Source organism: Heptranchias perlo, chromosome 17, assembly GCF_035084215.1.
Source record: "Heptranchias perlo isolate sHepPer1 chromosome 17, sHepPer1.hap1, whole genome shotgun sequence".
Lineage (NCBI taxonomy): Eukaryota > Metazoa > Chordata > Chondrichthyes > Hexanchiformes > Hexanchidae > Heptranchias > Heptranchias perlo.
Genome location: NC_090341.1, coordinates 35,869,303 through 35,888,678, shown reverse-complemented (window position 1 = coordinate 35,888,678; position 19,376 = coordinate 35,869,303). Strand labels below are relative to the sequence as shown.

The 19,376-nt window shown below is 41.7% G+C and overlaps 1 protein-coding gene across 1 annotated transcript in view; it reads left to right on the top strand.

The window, feature by feature from the left end:
• The first annotated feature begins 13,185 nt into the window (after window positions 1-13,185).
• Window positions 13,186-19,376, top strand: part of LOC137334247 (FERM domain-containing protein 4B-like) — a 261,811-nt gene continuing 255,620 nt past the window's right edge. Inside the window, exon 1 of the mRNA XM_067998886.1 lies at window positions 13,186-13,385. The gene's annotated coding sequence lies outside the window, so the exon portion shown is untranslated. The remainder of the gene's footprint in view (window positions 13,386-19,376) is intronic.

Genomic DNA, 19,376 nt, shown 5'->3' with positions numbered 1-19,376 from the left:
AACTTAATGTTTCGGTTCTGGTTCTGATGGGGATAGTAAGTAGATATGATCAGGCCCCTAGGTGCTTATTGTGAGAGATGTACCTAGGAACATAGCAACAGGAGCAGGCTATTATGCCCCTAGAGCCTGTTCTGCCATTCAATTAAATCATGGCTGATCTGAAGTCAAATCCATTTATCCGCCTTTGATCCATATCCCTTGATACCCTTGCCTGATAAAAATCTGTCGACCTCAGTCTTGAAAATTTCAATAGACGCAGCATCCACAGCCTTATGGTGGTGAGAATTTCAAATTTCAACTACCCTTTATAGCATCATAGAAAGGTTACAGCACGGAAGGAGGCCATTCGGCCCATCGAGTCCACACCGGCTCTATGCAAGAGCAATCCAGCTAGTTCCACTCCCCCGCCCTATCCCCGTAGACCTGTAAATTTTTTCCTTTCAAGTACTTATCCAGTTCCCTTTTCAAGGCCATTATTGAATCTGCCTCTACCACCCCCTCGGTCAGTGCATTCCAGATCCTAACCACTCGCTGTGTAAAAAGTTTTTCCTCATGTCACCTTTGGTTCTTTTGCCAATCACCTTAAATCTCTGTCCTCTGGGTCTTGACCCTTCCGCCAATGGGAACAGTTGCTCTCTATCTACTCTGTCTAGACCCTTCATGATTTTGAATACCTCTATCAAATCTCCTCGCAACGGTCTCTGTTCCAAGGAGCACAACCACAGCTTCTCCAGTCTATCCACATAGCTCGCCAAGGCTTCTTCGACAGCACCTCCCAAACCCGTGACCTCTACCACATAGAAGGACAAGAGCAGCAGGCACATGGGAACAACACCACCTGCACGTTCCCCTCCAAGTCGAATATAAACGAATATAAAAAATAAGTCCCTCATCCCTGGAATCATTCTAGTAAATCTCTTCTGCACCCTCTCTAAGGCCTTCACATCTTTCCTAAAGTGTGGTGCCCAGAACTGGTCACAATACTCCAGTTGTGGCCGAACCAGTGTTTTATAACGGTTCATCATGACTTCCATACTTTTGCACTCTATGCCTCTATTTATAAAGCCCAGGATCCTGTATGCTTTTTTAACCGCTTTCTCAATCTGCCCTACCACCTTCAACGATTTGTGCACGTGAACTCCCAGATCTCTCTGCTCCTGTACCCCTTTTAGAGTTGTGCCCTCTAGTTTATATTGCCTCTCCTCGTTCTTGCTACTGAAATGTATCACTTTGCATTTTTCTGCGTTAAATTTCATCTGCCACGTGTCTGCCCATGCCACCAGCCTGTCTATATCCTCTTGAAGTCTATCACTATCCTCCTCACTGTTTACCACCCTTTCAAGTTTTGTGTCATCTGCAAATTTTGAAATTGTGCCCTGTGCATCCAAGTCCAAGTCATTAATATATATCAAGAAAAGCAGTGGTCCCAGCACCGACCCCTGGGGAACACCACTGTACACCTCCCTCCAGTCCGAAAAACAATCGTTCATCACTACTCTCTGTTTTCTGTCCCTTAGCCAATTCTGTATCCATGTTTCCACTGCCCCCTTTATTCCATGGGCTGCAATCTTGATGATAAGCCTACCGTGCAGCACTTTATCAAGCCTTTTGAAAATCTATATACACCACATCAACTGCATTGTCCTCATCTGCCCTCTTTGTTACCTCATCAAAAAACTCTATCAGGTTAGTTAAACACAATTTGCCTTTAACAAATCCGTGCTGGCTTTCCCTAATCAATCCACACTCGTCCAAGTGACTGTTAGTTCTGTTCCGGATTATCATTTCTAAAAGTTTCCTCACCACTGAGGTTAAACTGACTGGCCTATAGTTGCTGAGTTTATCCTTACACCCTTTTCTGAACAAGGGTGTAACATTTGCAATTCTCCAGTCCTCTGGCACCACCCCTGTATCTAAGGATGTTTGGAAGATTATGGCCAGTACCTCCACAATTTCCACCCTTACTTCCCTCAGCAACCCAGGATGCATCCCATCCGGACCAGGTGATTTATCTACTTTAAGTACAGCTAGCCTTTCGAGTACTCTTCTTTATCAATTTTTAACCCATCTTATCTCAACTATATCTTCCTTTACTGAGACTCTGGTAGCATCTTCTTCCTTGGTAAAGACAGATGCAGAGTACTCATTTAGTATCTCGGCCATCCTTTCTGCCTTCATAAGTAGATCTCTTTTATGGTCCTTAATCGGCCCCACCCCTCCTCTTACTCCCCGTTTACTGTTTACATGCATGTAGAAGACTTTTGGACTCCCTTTTATGTTGGCCGCCACTCTATTCTCATACTCCCTCTTTGCCCTCCTATTTTCTTTTTCACTTCCCCTCTGAACTTTCTATATTCTGCCTGGATCTCACTTGTGCTATCAACCTGACATCTGTCATACGCCCCTTTTTTCTGTTTCATCTTACTCAGTATCTCTTTTGTCGTCCAGGGAGTTCTGGCTTTAGTTGCCCTACCTTTCTGCCCTAATGTGAAAAAATGCCAGTTTCTAGTCTCTTGCCATTATAAAAATATTATATAAATACCTACGTACCCTAGTGTTCTTAATGTGGCTTGTGCATCAGATTCAGTTATCAGGATCAGTCTTTACTTTGTGCGGACCCACAGTTATCGAGCCTCTGATAACACATCCAACCCGTCCCCTTTCAAAATAAGAGTTTACTTGAAATCTCTCTGTGTCCCTCTTCAGGGTTCATTTCACTAACAATGACTAATGACAGCATTGTACATCACTAGCAATTAATATCATTGTCCTTCTACGGAATGTTTATTGGACACTGTAATTAATTACTAGCTTAAGTATGAAAATATACTGAGTGCATCATGCTTCCCTTAAATGGTAATGAGAATTTTATTACAAGCATTAATGGAAGTGTTAGCCAGTAAGTCTGTAAATATTGCAATATTCTGCACAAATGCTCTGGGTATTGCAATTTCTCCTGAAATTTATTGGGCCAATTGTAACTGAGTGTCTCGTGGGGAAATCAGTCGTGTAGAGGATAAACAAACATGAATGGGGGTTTGACAGTCACTGACATTGGACTGTCCTTCTACACTGTCAGTTATGCAAAGCAGTTTCATTTAATTTTGGATATACCACCAGATGTGACTTATCTTTTTGTAGCACATTTTCTATTTTGATGTCCAAATAAAATTGTGTGTTTTTTAAAAGAATGTTTTCTTTCAAAATGCTAATTTTTGGCCATGAGTATACCTAGTTGCCATCCTACTTCCTTTGGATCATCAGTTGTCCCATTAATAAAATACATGCAAGATGTAAACAGAAGATATGTGTTAAATTTGTGACTGACAGCATATGATTTCAGAATATGACCTTTTTTTCTGAAATTTTCTCCTCATCAATCTTATTCTTATCTGACAAACACACAAGTGACCTTTCCAGCAGCAGTCAATGGATCATGATCAGGTGCAGGAAATCCTGACTAGTTTTCGCCTCTTTAGCCCAGGAATGCTGAGGCCAATTGAAGCACCCCTACTGCCACCCCAGTTACGATCATTCTAACAGCACAGATCAAGGGTTCAATGTGGGATCTTCCTGTCCTCCCTGGCTCACTACTACACTGGGCAGGCAACAAAAGATGATCCAAAGTTTTTAAAATAATGATCAGACAAGTGATGTAGAGAAGGATTTTTTACAAAACCAGAGTAGAAAGAAGGATTCTATGATTTTTGGTTGAAGCCACAAGCTAAAATTAATATATGGAATAACCTGCCACCAGATGATCTCGCATGATCATCCAATTCTTCCTCCTGCATGTCTGGAATTCAGAAAATTAAACATCACATTTGTGAACCAACGACCACCACAGCATGGTGTTGGTTTCTGAATTATTTGTAATTTTCTTAACGGATTAGTTAAAGTTTCTTCCTTTACATCCATGGGCCTTTTAAACGGCGAAGCTTCTGCCAGCATCTTATAAGGATAGGAGCATATTAAATATTTAAACGCAGTTCCCTCCCCAGAACTGGCAAGTTGCATCAAATTTGCAGCCCATGGGGCAGGTGAGCGTCCTGGATGCTTCCCTTGTAGTGCAAACACCCACCAATGGCATTTAAATTAAGGGGCCTCCTCCAGTGCCCAAGAACTTTGGCAGGGTCAGCAGCAGAGGTCCTGAACAGGTGCATCTCATCACTTAAGCCAGATCATGCTCTCTACAGATTTTTGGTCCCTCATCTTTATAGATACAAATTTTTATACCTGGTCATTGACCAATAGAATTGTTGAGGAGGATAATGGATTTATATGAACTTTGAAAAACATGAATACAATATTTATACATATTTTAATAGAAATTTTCTGTTAACTGTTTAAACCGGACTTTTTTGTGATAATTATTGTCACATCTCCCCCAACATTTCACGGTTACCTTCTGTATTAGGAGAGTGGAACATTCTGCCCGAAGATATTGTCATCAACAACAACGCCTTTAATAGAGAAGACTATCCCAAGGCACTTCACAGAGGCATGAGGAAAATATTAGTACTGCTTCACCGAATAACTTAACTAAGACTCACCCTCAAGGGGAAGCTTAAGTGCAAATATCAGTCAAGACTGATTCAAACTTGGGTCACCCAACCATGAGGTCAATACTTCAGTGCTGCCAAAGGTGGTAGACCTACTGTAGGAAAAGCTCAACTATAGGATATTTTGATAATATTTATAGTTAAAACAGTACAATTGGATGCATTATACGATAAGAAGCATTTCTGAATGGTCCCGCTTAGAGTGAAAAATGAAATGTTGAAACCCTTAATTCTCTCAAAGGTGTATGAAATCATATTGATATCATTAAATCATATTCCTTCTATTGGATTTGAGAATCATTTCTTTAAATGTCATTATGTGTTAAAGACTGGATTAATGTTTCCTGGTACAGGCCCACAGAGCTTTCCACCAAATGCTGTAATGACATTTTTGGGTTGTAACCTTCGAACTTATTCAATACCGAACATTAGGCATGACGCCACCAAAGTCAGTCAGTCACTGTCCAACTGCTAAAACACTCATGTAGCAATTGTGGGAGGAGTCAACCATCAAACACCATTGTCTCTCATAAAACTGTAGAACAGGCCAATATCAGGAATAAATCCAGAAAACTGTGACACACTTCATTGTTTAACTACTGGTATAAAACGTGTTGTATCATTTGTTAATTTTATTTAAAAATAGCTTGATGATTAAGGGATTTCTATACCACTTTTAAGGTTAAGGTTATTGATTCATTTCTGTCATTCTTTGATAATCATTGGATTTGATTTCAATAAATGCACCAGAACAGTGCACCAATGTAGTGTGTGTTACCCCATTGCAACATTTTGAAGTATGGCTTTTGTCTGGATTCCTAACAGCACAGAGGAGCAATCTGTCCATGTTCATTGATATAAATTAAACAAGTCTTTAAATGATTGGCCAAACATGTTATCCACACTGATAGAGTGAGGAAGGGACTCACACTATTCCCTTGGGGCAGGAACTAATGGCTTTATAGGGTTCTATTGTTTGGCTGTTTCCTCTGTTGGCTTGTCAGATCTCAGCATTTCATTTTCTACCACAAACATATAATTAGGTCAAATCCTGAAGGAAAAGTCCAAATGTGAAATTCTCCACAAAACCATGACTTACTTCTACAGATACCACTTACAATTCTCTTTTTAAAATTTTCTCATTAATACTTCTTCCACACAGGCAAAAACACACCAAGTTCTATCATGGAAGTAAACTATACTGTCCCAGGCTTCAACCTACCCAATCTTGCACTCAGTCTCCGTGTCCTGACTAGATTTTTTGTGTCAATCTGAAATGTATTAATTTAAGTCGCATAACCCTAGAGTTACTTTCATCTGCGTCTGTTGTTCTTTCAAAAGATTCTAAAAAACATGATTTCACATTTTTTCTTTCAACATTTGAATTACTCGATGATCCAATTTTCATTCAGTTATAATAGCTTAGATACAATGTAAAGATTAGAAGGACAAGATGATTTTTGGCCGGGGCCTCCATCAGGAAGGGTGTTTTCATTTAGTCGTCCTAGCAACAGGATGCCCTGATTTTCTGATGGGGCAGCAGAGATATTATTGAAGCAAGTGAGCCCAAGGAGGCAAATCATTTACAGACAGACGTTTAGCATTTCTGCAGACGATGATGATGCGGAAAACTTTGGCTGGGCTGCAGTGTAGGACATCCGCTTGTCCATCTGGTCATAGGAATCTCTGCTTTAAGATGTGTTTTATTATGACTTTCATAGATGCATTCACTTCCTTATACCTGTGTTCAGCAAGTGCATGTGGCTAGCATAAAGGCATCATGAGCCAGGGCTGTGGAGGGTAGCCTTGGTCGTCAAGGAGCCATGAGTGTAGGCTGGCAGGCACAACTGCACAATTGATTGTTTTTCACAGAGGGTTGCAATTAGCAAATCACCGATTTTAAATGAGGGAAAAATCTGGCTAAAAAATGTGTGAACGCCAACTGTGTGTCAATTGAGATTTTATTTAACCTGATTTTATTTATCCTGTTCCAGTTGAGCTCACACTGCCGCTTTGCACATTCAAGCAGAATAACTGCAGAGTGAGGACTTCATCAAAAATATGGGATCATCAGCCCTGCCAGTGGCATAAGCTAGCAACTGGGAAAATAGCAGAGTTGAGTTCAGATTCTTTTTTAAAACATATCGAGCCACTTTCTTAAGAATTTTGCAGCCAGACAAGTACTTATTTGTATCCGCTGTGGTATTTTTAATGTCTATTTTGTTTCTGAAACATTGCTAATGACACATTTTAAATAGGTTTTGAAATTTGAGTTTGGCTATCAGAGCACACAGTTACTGATTTGTAGCAAACTTTAAAAGAAGTGAATTTACATTTTTCTTCTTTATATCATCGTAGATCTAAAATGTTATCCCTTCTCAGTGACCTCTGGACCGCAGTCTGGGTTGACCTGAGAAGTCCCCATAAATTTTTAATCTCTGCTTAGGGAATTTTCAAGATGGTAGCCAAGCGGTCACATACACACACTGATAGAGGAGGGCAGCGTAAAGTCGTATCAGCTGCACTGCAGCAACTCACCAAGGCTTCTTCAGCAGCACCTCCCAAATCCGTGACCTCCACCACCTAGAAGGACAAGGGCAGCAGATGCATGGGAACACCATCAGCTTTAAGTTCCCCTCCAAGTCACACACCATCATGAACATCTTGGACATATATCTCCATTTCTTCATTTTGTTGCTGGGTCAAAATCTTGGAATGACCTAACAGCATTGTGGGAGCATCTTAATTACATAGACTGCAGCAGTTCAAGAAGGCAGCCCTGCAGCACAACCTTCTCAGGGCAACTAGGGATGGACAATAAATGCTGGCCTTGCCACTGACACCCACATTCTGGGGATGAATTAATTTTTTTAAATTAATACACTGCACATTATTCTTCCGCTTTGAAACTGCCATTTTTGAATCAGCCGATACTGATTAAATAAAAGTCTTCTCTCTCGACTGACTATAGCTAGGCCTACCAGGAGGCTTGCACATCAGATCAGAATCACCCGTCCTCCTGCTTCAGGATTATGATCGCCTGTATGTTTGACCTGTGCCAGAAATTCCCATTGCTTCTTTTGCTATCTTTCACAAGAGGAAGTACAAGAACACTATGGAGGCAATGCTATACATGGGTGTAGACAGGTGCACACAACTGCATGCTTTTTTTCCACAGGTGCCCTGGTGCAATTGGTGTCTTGCCAATTCTGAAAATGAGAGGGGAGAAAACAACTAAAAAAAGTGCACAAATGCAACGGTGCATCGTGACACCCTTGTGCATTGGCTGAGGGTCCCAGCCCCGATGGATACACAGGGCTGTCACGACATACAGTCATGCTTGTGCACTTACACTTTTTTGAACCTGCTCTTTCCCTCGGTTTCAGAATTGGTGATCTGCTGATTGTACCAAGCATGCATTGTGGAACTGGCAAATTTATTTGCAAATACAATCTTACCATGTTAGGGTTTGAGTTCAATTTAGGATGAGAGTTTGAGTTAGGTTTGGGTTCAGTTTAGATTTAGATTTAGGGTTAAATTTATAATTAAGACTAGCGTCATGGTCAGGTTTAGAATCAATTTATTTTTTGGAAATGGGAAGATTTTTAGGGGAAAGATGCTTTCTAGGATGGATTTAGAAGGGTAAATCTGTAATGAGAGGACATACATTACATGACATTGACCACTGATGCACACACTTGTTACAACAGAGTCATATTTGTGCTTGGGGACCACATTGCTTTCAATACTTGAAGAAAACTGCACAGCAAGGACATTTAATGGAACAGGGAGAGGCAGCAATTTAACTTGCTAACTTTGCATGTGTCATAGTAGATGGAGGTAATTTTTATGTGTAAGGATGGCTGCAATTGATCACAAATGTACAAGTTGAATAATAACATTGAGGATTTCTTAGAAAATTATTGATCTGCACATCAGCTGCTGGCAGCACTAGCATGGGTCTCACACAATGTAGAAGCCGCTTTTCTCACTTCACAAACGCTGCTTTTAAAATGGTGCTAATTTATTTACAAAGTAGGAGACCTGTATCTGTGAGCTGGCTCCCTGTGTTCACACTGGTAAATCTGGCTCCCTTGTCATGGGGCAAAATCATAGCCCCACTAAATAACTGGGTCTACAATTCTGCTGCTGGGACAAGGGAGCCAGATTTAGCAATGTAAACCCAAGGAGTCGGGGCACACAGAGAATCTGAACTAAATGAGCAGCTTAGCATTGCTTCACAAGAATTTGATGCAGCTCAAGGCAGATCTCAGATCTCATACTAGCAAATCACTGGCTATTTGCAAGTGTCACAAGTAAAATTAACAGTCATACATAAAGGACAACCCATTTTAACAAAGGATTACACCAAGAACATTAGCCTGTGTTCTCTCTTTACAGATGTTAATGAAGTTGCTGTGCATTTCCAGCATTTTTTGTTTATGTTATGAAAGTCATAAATATAACCCAATAAAATATAGCTGGAGTGTGCTGTGAGGCCATTTAAAAAAAAAGACTTGCAATAAAACAGAAAATGCTGGGAATATTCAGCGTGTCAGGCAGCATCTGTGGAGGAAGAAACATAGTTAACATTTCGGGTCGAAGTCCTTTCGGAAGAAGTTATGGATTTAACAGTTTTTAAGCAAGAACAGAACCAGGGAAAGGGGAGGAGGGAGTGGAGGGGAGGAAAGAACAAAAGGGAAGGTCTGTGATAGGGTGGAGGGCAAGGTTGGGGAACTATGAGGTTGGAAACCGCACAGCCCGCTTCTACCTCCTTCCCAAGATCCACAAGAAGGACTGCCCTGATAGACCCATCATTTCAGCCTGTTCTTGCCCCCAGAACTTATTTCTTCCCAAATCCACTCTATTTTTTCTCCCCTAGTCCAGTCTCATCCGACCTACACCCGCGACTCTTCTGATGCCCTCCGCCACTTTAACAGTTTCCAGTTTCCCAGCCCTAACCGTCTCCTTTTCACCATAAACATCCAGTCCCTTTACACCTCCATCCCTCACCGGGATAGCCTGCGGGCCCTCTGCTTTTTCCTTGCCCAACCAGTCCCCATCCACCACCACCCTCCTCCGCCTGGCGGAACCTGTTCTTATGTTGAACAACTTCTCCTTTAACTCCACTTACATCCTCCAAGTAAAAGGTGTTACTATGGGAACCTGTATGGGGCCCAGCTATGCCTGCCTTTTTGTGGGATACGTGGAACATTCTTTGTTCCAGTCCTACTCAGGTCCCCTCCCTCACCTCTTTTTACGGTACATTGATGACTATCGGTGCCGTTTCCGGCTCTCGCCCAAACTGGAAAATTTCATCAACTTTGCTTTCAATTTCCACCCCTCCCTCGCCTTCACGTGGTCCATCTCTGATTCTTCCCTTCCCTTCCTCGACTTCTCGATCTCTATATCTGGGGATAGGCTTTCAACCAATATCTACTATAAGCCCACTGACTCCCTCAGCTATCTTGATTAAATGTCCTCTCACCCCTTTTCCTGTAAGTACTCTATTCCATTCTCCCAGTTTCTCCATCTCTGTCGCATCTGTTCTGTCGATGCCTTGATGCCACCTTCCATACTAGTGCTTCCGATATGTCTTCCTTTTTCCTCAACTCAGGATTCCCCTCTACTGTAGTTGCCAGGGCCTGTGAGCGTGTCCATCCCATTTCCTGCACTTCTGCCCTCACCCCTTCCCCTCCCTCCCAGAACCACGATAGGGTCCCCCTTGTCCTCACCTTCCACCTAACCAGTCTCCTGGGAGGAGAGGGTTGTCCTATGAGGAGAGATTGTGTAAAATGGGCCTAAACTCTCCAGAGTTTAAAAGAATGAGAGGTGATCTCATTGAAAAATATAAGATTCTGAGAGTGCTTGACAGGGTAGATGCTAAGAGGCTGTTTCCCCTAGTGGGACAGTCTAGGACTAGGGGACATAGTCTCAGGATAAGGGGTCGGCCATTTAAGACTGAGTTGAGGAGGAATTTCTTCACTCAGAGGGTTGTGAATCTTTGGAATTCTCTACCCCAGAGGGCTGTGGATGCTGAGTCGTTGAGTATATTCAAGACTGAGATCGATTGATTTTTGGACTCTAAGAGATTCAAAGGATATGGGAATTGGGCAGGAAAGTGGAGTTGAGGTCAAAGATCAGCCATGATCTTGTTGAATGGTGGAGCAGGCTCAAGGGGCCATAAGTCCTAGTCCTGCTCTTATTTCTTACGTTCTTATGTCCACATTCAACAGATCATCCTACGCCATTTCCATCACCTCTAGCACGATGCCTCCACCAAACACATCTTCCCCTCCCTTCCCCATTCAGCATTCCGAAGGGACTGTTCCATCCGTGACACCGTGGTCCACTTTTCCATTACCCCCAACACCCGCTCTCCTTCCCACAGCATCTTCCTGTGTGAGCACAGGAGATGCAACACCTGCACTTTCACCTCCTCCCTTCCCATCATCCAGGGCCCCAAACACTCCTTACAGGTGAAACAGCGATTTACTTGTACTTCTTTCAATTTAGTCTATTGTATTCACTGCTCACATTGTCTCCTCTACATTGGGGAGACCAAAGGCAGGTTGCTGAACCCCTCCGATCAGTCCGCAAGCACGACCCCGAGCTTCCGGTCGCTTGCCATTTTAATTCTCCGTCCCTCTCCCACTCTGACCTCTCTGCCCTCGGCCTCCTACACTGTTCCAATGAAGCTCAACGGAAGCTTGAGGAACAGCACCTCATCTTTCGATTAGGCATTTTACAACCTTTCAGTCTCAACATTGATTTCAATAACTACAGATCATAACCACTGCTCCCATTTTTTCAGACAGCAGGTGCTGGTAATGGTTCGGATGTTGCCACTTACAGCTCTTCTAGAGCCATCTTTTGTTTCTTTACCTGTCCCATTACCGCCCTCCTTGCATTACACCATCATTCCTTTTGTCATTTAAGGACTGCTGCCCTCCACCCCATCATAGACCATCCCTTTTGTTCTTTCCTCCCCCTTCCACCTCCCACTTTGCCTGGCTCTGTATTTGCTTAAAAACTGTTAAATCTTTATCTTCTTCCAGATGTAATGAAAGGTCTTTGACCTGAAATGTTAACTCTGTTTCTTTCTCCACAGATGCTGCCTGATTTGCTGAGTATTTCCAGCATTTTTTGTTTTTATTTCAGATTTTGCTTTTGAAAGAAAGGCTTGCATTTATATAATGCTTTTCACGACCTCAGGATGTCCCAAAGCGCTTTACAGCCAATTAAATATTTTTGAAGTGGAGTCACTAATGTAATGTAGGAAATGCAGCAGCCAATTTGCATGCGGCAAGGTCCTACAAACAGTAGAGCGATAATGACCAGATAATCTGTTTTTTAGTGATGTTGGTTGAGGGATAAATATTGGCCAGGACACCAGGGAGAACTCCCCTGCTCTTCTTCGAAATGGTGCCAACGGATCTTTTACATCCACCTGAGAGGGCAGACGGGGCCTCAGTTTAATGTTTCATCCGAAAGACAGTGCAGCACTCCCTCAGTACTGCACACTTGAGGGATTCAGGTATCACCATAAAAATCATGAGAGCAGGTCTCAAGCTATTCACAAGACCTCGAAGAGTGTCTGAACGTGCTCCTTTTTAACTTTTTAAATAATGTAAAAAAATACACTCTTTCACAGATGTATAACAATCTTGAGTGCATATTAATTTAAAGTAAATTAGTTAGGTATGTGAAATTTAAAGGCAGTTACACAAATCCTGAGGTTCAGGTGAAATATATAAATCATTTTACTCTGATGGTTTTCTCGCAACTTATACTACGTGGATCATGTTAACTCCATTGTTTTTTTGTATTTATGGAGTTGATATCACAACTGAGAATTGACAGTACTGAGGGAAAAGTGGTGTGAGTGGAACCCCTTCACAATCCAGATATCAGTTTTCAAAATTACAGTTATATTTCATTTTTATCATCTCAATAGAAAATTCATGATAAGGAGATGGAGGATATGATGTATGTCCCAGTTATGATGCTGAGCATTACTCATTTGTGACTTTGTCACAGTGAGAGTTTTCAGGTCAGTCAACGAGCGAGATATAAATCATATCCCATGGTTCATCATTGAGTATCATCTTTATCTGAAATCTTCAATCATGTAACTGTTTTCTAACTTCCCCTCTATTAATCAATACATATTTATGGCTTAATCAACCTCTCATAATTATGACTGAGTGATAATAACTAAACTATTGCTGAATTTTGTTTCACAAATTTGCAACAATAAGCAGCTCCAATGTGCATTAATATTTCTGCTATTTGCGTTCAATGTAGACAAAGTACTGGGAGGGAGGTGGTGTTACCAATTAACTAATGATAATGTCTATTATGTGTGTATGGATTTGATGCACATTCAAACTCCCTGGCTGGTGAAAGCCTTTGCCTGATATGGCAGGAGTTCTGAGGGAGCCCTTACTACCACTAGAGACCTCCCTTGCCTCATTGTATTCCATCAGCTCGTGAGAAGGCAGTAATGTCACACTGGCAGTTGCAGCTGCAGGGGGTTGTGTGGTTGCAAAGGGAAAGCAGAGGCTGTGAGGCGTGGTGGGGCGGCGTATGAGTGTAAACAGCCTGGATATGCAGAGACAGCTTCCTGACTAAAAAGCATTGCCGACAAACAAGCTGGAGCCTCACATGTTGGGAAGGACTGAGGAGAGAGAGGAAGGAAAAGTGAAGAATTAGCAGAAGGTTTTGCTGTGTATGGGAAGCCAGTGTCCTGTGTTTTATCTGGAGAGGCGATACAAAAAAAAGAGAAAGACTGCACAGTAAACAAGGCATCCCTGGAGAAAGGTGAGCTTTATCTCTAACTGTATTTTCAACGGATGTTTCTCTGTTTAATTTTGAAACTGTGGTACGCACAATACACGCAGACAGTTTGCAGCATGAATTATAGCCACAGGCAAAGCTGTGGACAATTAGCCACTCACAGTTCTGCAGCTACAGCCGACTGAGATACTAAACTGTCTAGTCAGCAGTAACCTTAGAACTGAAACAATGGGAAACACTTCTGGTTTAAACTTCTGTTTGAATATAGGTCTGTATCTGGAAATCAATGGGGTTCTCTACAATGGGCCAGCTTTTGAACCACACATATTTAGCCCGGTGTGCTCTGCAGCTTGCCTGTTTTCTTTTGTGTTTATGTATTATTGATACCATTTCCATAACAAATAAATCAGACCATACTTTGTGCAGGAAAATATTCATCGTGATTTTCATATATGGCATGTTGATATCAAAGATACTCTTACCGGTCTTATTATAGTTGGCATTTGTGCTGTTTGGGATTCCAGTCTGGTGAAGGTTTTGTGAGTCGTACATCTGACTGCAAAGGGAAAACATTGCAGCCTCCTCTGTGGGAATACTATGGTATTAAACTGATTTAGCTGAACCTGGGGTGGAGGTAGCTTAATATCTGCACTTAAACAAGGCCAGCTGTGATATTAAAATAATCTCAACTCTGTGTTGATTTATTCATTTAAATTAAACCCATTAAAAATTTAAAGAATTATTTGAATTCCCTTTATAACGTGAAGCCATTACTTATTTATTGATTTTTTTAGAAAGCATTAAGAGATTCCCAACGTGTGTTGTGAAAATTCAGCTCCTTGGCTAGCACGCAAATTGGAAAGCTGTGTGATTATTATGGTAATGCTTCAGGGATAACTAGAGACGTTCTTCATTTTAATTGGCAATCTCAATAAAGCTTTGTGCACTTGCAATTCCATTTTCTTGCAAGCACCTGTGTGATTAATTGCATCACCTCGTTCGAGCTGAACGTAGTTGGAGTCTTCGTACTATTTACCTGAGGCATCACCAATTGCTGTCCGTGTCCAGCTGATTTTAACCATGAAAGAAGGGGCTAGATCTTAACTAGCAGAGAACAAAGCATTGGCTGAGCAGCATGAAGAGACTCATTTCGTAGCAGTCAGGGGATCACAGTGTCTTTTTATTGGTATGAGCATGGTACATGTTATTTGGATTATATCAAAGGAAGATTAGGTATTGTGTCACTGTTCAGTATTTGTACTTGTAACCTAGGTTCCCTTAAAGAAGGCAGGACTTATAATTTTGACAGTGCTGGAGAATGGTGCAGGATTATTGGGGATTATTAGCATTGCCATTGCTAGTGTTCTTCGCTCACATGACTCTAAGGAACCACCGTTCCAACACTGCTATTCAGACTCTGTCCAGCAGATCCACGGTTCTCCACATAAATTACAGACTTCTTTCTGTGCAGATGTATAACTCTGATTAGAATGTTAATAGGATGTACATAAACCTCACAATTTTAATCATCCTGCCAAGCACTAGTGCATCAATTTTTTTCATATTTTCCTCCCTATTAAAGAATTCTATAGCTAAGAAAGATAAACTAAAGCATCTATTATACTAATGTTGATTGAAAATAATTGCAATTAATATTAAAAAATAAATATAATCAAGAATCTGGCTTTTTGTGCCTTCCTTTCTATTAATTTTCATGAGAAACTGCCTTAAAAACCCACACAGCATAACAATATGTCTGGTGGTTTATTCCTGTGAGTTGTTATTTTTTTAATTTTTTTTTTAACATCAGTTTTTCTGCTATTGTATGGTATATGGTCATTAATTATTCTGCAATGGAGTGATCAGAGACTATGGTAAGGAAAACTGAGAGCAGGTAACAATAGCCTAGAAATTACTGCTGGTGATATTATCAGTCAAATGATTAACACATTTGTACAACAACAACAACTTGCATTTATATAGCGCCTTTAACATAGTAAAAACGTCACAAGACGCTTCACAGGAGCGTTATCAAACAAATTTTGGCACAGAGCCACATAAGGAGATATTAAGACAGGTGACCAAAAGCTTGGTCAAAGAGGTAGGTTTTAAGGATTGTCTTAAAAGGAGGAGAGAGAGGCGGAGAGGTTTAGGGAGGGAATTCCAGAGCTTAGGGCCTAGGCAGCTGAAGGGACGGCCGCCAATGGTGGCATAATTAAAATCGGGGATGTGCAAGAGGCAAGAATTGGAGGAGTGCAAAGATCTCGGAGGGTTATAGGGCTCAAGGGGGTTACAGAAATAGGGAGGAGCGAGGCCATGGAGAGATTTGAAAACAAGGATGAGAATTTTAAAATCGTGGCATTCCCAGACCGGGAGCCAATGTAGGTCAGCGAGCACAGGGGTGATGGGTGAACGGGACTTCAGTTAGGATATGGGCAGCAGAGTTTTGGATGAGCTCAAATTTATGGAGGGTGGAAGATGGGAGGCCAGCCAGGAGAGCATTGGAACGGTTGAGTCTAGAGGTAACAAAGGCATGGATGAGGGTTTCAGCAGCAGATGAGCTGAGGCACGGGTGGAGACGGGCAATGTTACAGAGATGGAAGTAGGCAGTCTTGGTGATGGAGCAGATATGTGGTCAGAAGCTCATCACAGGGTCAAATAGGACACCAAGGTTGCGAATGGTCTGGTTCAGCCTCAGACAGTGGCCAGGAAGAGGGATAGAGTCGGTGGCTAAGGAATGGGGTTTGTGGTGGGGACCGAAGACAATGGCTTCGGTCTTCCCAATAGGACACTCCTTTGTTCTATATTTTAATAGTGTTTATTTTAAATGGGGTTAGCACCTCCACTAAAATAGGGTACAGAGCCATGACATTCAAACAATTTAAGTATTTATCTGCTAATATAGTCAACAGTAATTTCTAGTCTAAAGTATTCATGCAGGTAAATCCCTCCTTTACCTTTTTAATGTCATTAGAACCTACGCAAAGCCTCGATGGAGAACTAATGAAGGATGCGATTTATACAAGTTCTTTATTGGTGAATGTGTCACGATTAATGTGCATTGAAAGCAGTTTTATAAGGGGCATCATAGTTGTGCAGGGAGTTGAAGCATCAACATATGGTACTTTTTTAAAATTTCAAAATATACTTTATTTCATAAAATTTAAGGATATGTAATATGTAATTGTGATATGTAAATATCACAATTACAATTCAAAACAATACAATACGGATCGTACACACTACGATCCCATTATTACAATTCAAAACACAGTACATATCTTATAATACATGGTGAGCAATAGAAGGGTGGAATGGCCTTACATGGTGGCCTTTCCCCATACAGCCTTTGCGTAAGCCATACCTCACTCCAGTGCATCCCATATCACGTACGCCTGGACCTTGGAGTGTGCCAGTTGGCAACACTCGGTCATGGACAACTCCTTCAGCTGGAAGACCAGCAGGTTTCAGGTGGCCCATCAACATATGGTACTGCAGTGCCAGAGTGTGGGTTCAGATACACAATCTTCCACACTGCTGAGTTCCTGATTTCAGCCAGGCTGATGATGCTCCACCAGAGAGTCATCTTGGGTCACCCTTACATCTCTCCTAGCAGTAAAGCACAACTATATCTCTCAGCCGCCACAACTATCATGTCACATTACCTCAACAATCCTTTACCTGTCAATACAGGACACTTCTCAGAAACAAACTAAAAAATAAACAAATTAGAATAAAAAGAAAGCCATGTGACCCACTTGTGCAATTCCTTAATGTACACTAAATAAATTAAACTGACGATATAATATATTGTGTGCTAGGTGGTCACTTCCATATGTTACATAAATCTGATATTAGACCAGGACTTCATGTCAATACCAAGAGGTAGAAGAACAATTTAATTTGCTGCTGACTGCTTGGCCATTCCGTCATGGTACTCTGGCACCAACATGTCAAGAGCTTGGCATAATCAATAGCACATTAGACCATGCTCTGCCACCTGACAGAATCGTTTTTGTGCAATGCCCTATTAGATTGCCATCAACATCAGTCGAATTTTCAAAGTTTGAAAATATAAGACGCATGTTTGCTATGGTTTAATGAACTCAACAGGAAAAGGCGTATGTATGACATTGCCTTTTCCAACATATTTCAGAACAACAACTTACATTTGTATAGAGTCTTTAATAAAGCTGGTTCACAGATGTGTAAAAAAAAATGGATGCCAAGTCAAAGAAAGCAAGGGCCGTAAAAAAGGAGGGAGAGGGAGGTGGAGAGGCAGAGAGGCAGATGGGTTTAGGAAGGGAATCCCAGAGCACAGGGAATCAGTATCTGAAGGGACTGCTGCTAATGGTGGGGCAAAAAGGAGGTGGGGATGCACAAGAGACAAGAGTAAGAGGTGCAGAAAGTTTGGGGGGTTGTAGGGCTGGAGGAGGTTTCAGGGTTAGGGAGGGGCAAGGTGCATTTAAACACAAGGATGAGAATTTTTAATTTAAGGCATTGGGGATTGGGAGCTAACGTGTGTCAGTGAGGATGAGGTGATGGGTAAGTGGGAGTTGGTGCAGGATATAATGCAAGCAGCATTAATGCAGCAGAGAACCATCATGAACTTTTGCACTTGTGCTGATACAGATATTTCCGGGATCAATGGTTCAGGGCTGAGCAAAACAAGTAATTGGCTCAGAACATTCCATGGCTAACAAAACGTCAGCTCAAAACCATTTGTCATTTAAATGATAGCCTGAATACTGTATGTACACAACAATGAATGGTATATTTTCTAATGCAGAACTGCTGCAGGAAATGGTCTGCAGTATCTGCTGCAGATGCGATAGAAATATCTATAAAAGCTGGAACAGAGAGACACCAGTGCATGTTCAATTGTTCTGAAGCTGTGATTTGCAACTTTCCTTCCAGACACTGTCCAATGGCTGGGAGAGGTCCATACAATATAGTGCGTGCAAAATCACTTCAGTGGCATGCACAGTCCCGCTGAGCTGACCTGTTCTGCCTGCTGGCAGCCAGTAAACCTGTTTGTCTGTGCCTCTGATGGCAAACCCAAATCTGTTCATATTTCCACTGGGCGTGGTGCTGCCTGTGGAGCTGTCCACAGAGAATGTCTTGTTTGGTGGGTTGCACAGCCTCTGGAGGAATGGTTCCACCTCACTTGTCCTAACAATATTTTAAATACTGATACCTTGTACATACCTGAGAGATCCTTAAATTTTGTGTGCAGGTTTGCAACACTCTAAATAAAAGGTCAGGAATAATTTTATACTGTAATATGAAAAGCACATTCTTTCTTCTACATTAAGATATTTTCATTTGCTTTTACCTGGTACTATCTTTCCCGTATAGAGCTAAAATGGTCAGGCACTGTTTCTACAGAAAACTGTTCAAGGCTTCTGAAAAAATGTTTTTGCATTTCAAAAATTTTAATTTTCCACTTATTGGGTACAGAATTTTATTCTATATTTGCAATACAGGAGATCAGTTTACTGGCTTAATTAAAACCCATTTACTGCACATTGCATAGGATCCCTAACACCCAATATAGGTTGATAAAAGGATGGAAGTGTCATCCTGCCAGTCACTTGGATAGATGAACAAAGTTTGGAAGAGTCCTGTTATTCCCTTTAAGCTGTTTTAGGCAGCTCTTTGGCTGCTGGCTCCTGTGGCTTGGGACTCCCGCAGCCAATGGCCAAATTTGGCCTACCAGATTTTGTTTGGGCTGGTGGCAAGGAAGACCCGTCTTTAACCAGGACTTGATAGCTGCTGCCAGTATTATTGGGCTTGTAAATGGACTGCTTTGGCGGTAGTAGCAATGTCATGACAGCACTACTGGGTGCACATGTACTGGTCAACATGGCATAACAAGACACACAAACATAGGAAGCTGGAGCCCCCATAGTGCAGCCAGTTTGTAGGAAGACCAGCTCCACATTACAACATTAAATGGGGAGAATGGCTCAGTTTATCTGTTGTCCCAAGACTGAGGCAACTTCAGTTATATTT